At 42.9% G+C, this 3879-nt stretch overlaps 1 non-coding gene across 1 annotated transcript; it reads left to right on the top strand.

Moving 5' to 3' along the window:
• Nucleotides 1–247: 247 nt before the first annotated feature.
• Nucleotides 248–361, top strand: LOC140279114 (U5 spliceosomal RNA). Its single transcript, XR_011909310.1, has one exon. It is a non-coding gene; the product is annotated as a U5 spliceosomal RNA (small nuclear RNA).
• The last annotated feature ends 3518 nt before the right edge of the window (nucleotides 362–3879 follow it).

Genomic DNA, 3879 nt, shown 5'->3' with positions numbered 1-3879 from the left:
CCGAATGAGCGGTCAGAACAAAGCCTCAATACGGGATTCTCGTGGTGTTTTTGTTGCTGCCTTGTCTTTTGCATAGAGTAAAAGACAAGGCAGCCATCGAATAGGGCCCGATTGTTCCTACTTGGTCAGCCGAGGAGCAGGGGGGGGGGGGGGGGGGGGGGAAGCGTCTCAACCAAGCAAAGCTCACCATGGGGAAGGTGGCTATACCAACTAGCCTGATGCCCTGCTCCCGCAGTGACGGATAATCGTACTCTGGTTTCTCTTCATAACATACAAGTCTTTCGCCTTTTACTAAAGACTTCCGTGGAGAGCAGCACTAATGAGTTGTTTCTATTATTGGCAGGCTTTACCTTTGCGGGTGAAGCCCTTTCTGTCTGTGCAAAAGAAATCTTGCTACTTTGCAGAGTGACTTCTCTGAGTAGAGTCGCCTTACAAGACAAGGCAGCCATCGAATAGATTGTTTCTACTTGGTCAGCCGAGGAGCAGGGGGGGGGGGGCAAGCGTCTCAACCAAGCAAAGCTCACCAAGTAGGAACAATCGGGCCCTTTTCGATGGCTGCAACACCTGAAAGAGATATTGATGCGAGACCCGATCAAATGCTTTTTCAAAGTCTAAATTTAAGATGACAAGCCGGGTGTTTCTGTCTCTAGCGTAATCAATGATGTCTCGAATCAGTACGAGGCTGTCGGTGAGTTGTCTCCCTGAGATGGCACAAGCTTGGTCTGGGTGAATTACCTCCTCTAAAACAGAGGACATCCGTGTCGCTAAAACCTTGCTAAAAAGTTTACAGTCAAAGTTTAAAAGTGTGATGGGCCTCCAATTCTTTAGGTCAGTCTTATCATTTTTTTTATAAAGTAGAGTCACTATTCCCACTCTAAAACTGTCAGGCAGTCGGTCGAGTTTTTCAAAATCTTTAAAAACATCTAAAATGTCTGATGATAAAAGGTCCCAATAGGTCAGATAGAATTCTGCAGGAAGCCCGTCTAAACCCGGAGCTCGACTTCTCTTAAAACCTGTTAGGCATTTTTTTAACTCTAAAGCAGTAAAATTCTGTGTCAAGTGTGCATTCTCTTTTACGGTTTTGTCAACGAATTTTAAGATTTCTGCCGATGTTTCCAAGTGCACTGGTTTCTCTTTGTACATGTTACTATAAAAGGTATGTACAGTTTCAATCATCTCTTGTGTGGATTTTGTTAAAAACCCATCTTCTCTTTTTAGATTTTGAATACACTCCTTTTTATTTATAACTTTCTTTCTTTTTCACCTTCCTCAATTTCCTGCTCCCTGCTTCTTACAAAAATTCCTTTACTCTTTATTTCTGCTAAAACTGACATTTCCTTTTTGACATCTTTGATTTCTTCTTTAAAGTCTATGCCACACTGATTTAGTTTAAAGTAGCGCTGTAAGCGTTTATGTAGTCCCATCATACATCTATTCTCTTTCCTTTTTTTACGTTTACCTTGCTGTTTAAAAAAAGTCTGGGTCGTTTCCTTCACCATTTCCCACCATTGTGCATGTGTTTCGTAGAGGTCTTGAAGGGTCTGCCACTCTTTATAACATTCCCTGTACTGACTGACTATGATTTCATCCTCCAACAGGGAACAGTTGAGTTTCCACAGACCACTTCCTACCGTCACACCAGAAGGGGGTGAAAGGGTGCAGGAGAGCATAAGGTGGTCTGAAAAGAAAACAGGGGTTAATCTAACATCAGTGGGTGGGCAATCTCTAGTAAAGAAATAATCAATGCGAGAGGCTCTGGTGCCATCATGACTAAACCAGGTGAAGCCCTCCTCTCTGGGATGCATGGTTTTAAAACAGTCAGTAAGCTTAAAATCCCTGCATATGCCCTGAAGTAAAATCGAAGTCTTATCCACTTTAAAATCTACCCCTGCTCTTTTTCTATCTTTCCTGCTCAAGATACAGTTAAAATCCCCTCCTACAACTAAAGGTACTTGCCTAGCATGTAAAGCTGTATATCTTCTAAAAGGTCATACCTTTCATTTTTTCCATTGAAACCATAAATATTTAAGAGGTTAAAGTCTTGCCCCATAAAATTCAAGTGTGCTAAAAGTGCCCGTCCGTCTCTCACCACTGTGCTACCTTTCACCAGAACATGCGGATTTTTAATTAGAATGGCCACACCATCATTTTTATTTTGATTTGAGCCACTCCATATCGATAAATGGGGCCACATTTCCTCCCATTGTCTATGGTTTTTAAAAAAGGTAGTCCACATTCTTGTATTAAAAACACATCTGATTTTATGGAGTCTAAGATGGATAAAATACTCTGGGCTCTTGTCTTTGATTTCACACTTCTCACATTTAGTGTTGAGAAGGTGAGAACCATTAAAAGCATAAAGGAAAGTAGGTATGTCATTTTCGTTTTTCTAAGTTATCAAAACAAATTACACACAGGTTATTTCTTGGGAAACTAGCTCTTCCTTCATTTCTTTAGGTGAAAAGTGAGTAGGTTGATCTATATTTCCTTTTCGGACTCTCGGTGTTGGCCTCTGACGCAATGTTGCATTTAACTTTGAGTCCCTGGGGGTCGAGTGCAGAGCTGAAGTTAAAAAGGAGACCTCATTTGGTGAGTCGGAGGGGAAGACTCTAGGTTCTTCCACTGAAGAACTGTCTGAAAGGGACCTAACCCTTCCCCTCTTCTCTGATACCACTGGGGAATCAGAGGCTCAGATGCCGTCCTCTTCGGCTGTTGACCTTCGGGGAGGTGAGTATCTTCACTAGACTCACCTGTCTGCTCTTCCTCCTCATTTAGCGTAGCTCCACCCTCTGCCTGTGAATTCTCACAGACTTCAACACTGAGTGGTGAGGCCTCTACAGGCCCCTCCCCTTTTTGCTCCTCACTTCCAATCCAAGCTTTTGGCGGGAAGTTTGAATTTATTGGGTCAACCTCTTCACTTTGTTCACCAACTGCCACCTTTGGTCCTTCTCTTTGTTGGCTTGACTGTGGCTTTACCGTCTTTAATTTGTTGGCAAAAGATTTAGGGCAATCTCTGAAGAGGTGATTTAATTCTCCACAGAGATTACATTTCCTGCCATTTGGACACTCTCCAAAAGTTTGCCCAATTTCTCTGCTCTTCCCACATAACACCTTGGTACAAGCCTCTACCAGGTGCCCATGCTCACCACACTTGCGGCAGAACTTGGGCTGCCCCTGGTAGTGGATGTAATCTCGGTTTTCAAGGTGGCCAGAGTGTCGCCCACCCGCTGCACTGAGCACTCTTCAGCCCTTTTAAATGGTATAACTTTGCACTCCCGCACGCTCCAGCAAGCACCATTCAAGCAACAACTTTGCACTCCAGCTTCGAACATCGGCACAGTCGCAACAAGTAAGGCGACTCTACTCAAAGAAGTCACTCTGCACAATAAGAAGATTTCTTTTGCACAGACAGAAAGGGCTTCACCCGCAAAGGTAAAGCCTGCCAAAAATAGAAACAACTCATTAGTGCTGCTCAACATTGTACTTTGCAGTAAAAGAAAGAGCAAATCTAAAGATTCAGGAATCCGAGAATAAGCTTAGTTCTTCACGATTTCGGATTTTGCTATAAAATTAATTCCTTCACTCAAACTAAATTAAAACTGCTAAACCGCTAATCTGTTACATACAAGGCAGATGTCAAATTCACCGAAATAGGATCTAAGGGTATTTGGCCAATCGAGCTGTAGCAGCTTCGGTAAAAGAGTATAAGTTGAAGAGTTTGTGAATAAAGGTGTGCGCACACATAGTGTGCTGTACGAAAATAGGCAGGGAGCAATGCCGGCTGGGGTATATGTTCTTGTATGTTGTCTGACTGTTTGATTTGAATGTGTTGTGTAAGTGTCCTGTTGAATGTTACATGTTTGGGCTTTGACACGCTTC

Source organism: Leuresthes tenuis, unplaced genomic scaffold, assembly GCF_036924035.1.
Source record: "Leuresthes tenuis unplaced genomic scaffold, fLeuTen1.0.hap1 SCAF_20, whole genome shotgun sequence".
NCBI classification, from domain to species: domain Eukaryota; kingdom Metazoa; phylum Chordata; class Actinopteri; order Atheriniformes; family Atherinopsidae; genus Leuresthes; species Leuresthes tenuis.
Note: the sequence above shows the minus strand (reverse complement) of the source record. Positions and strands in the feature narration are given on the sequence as shown.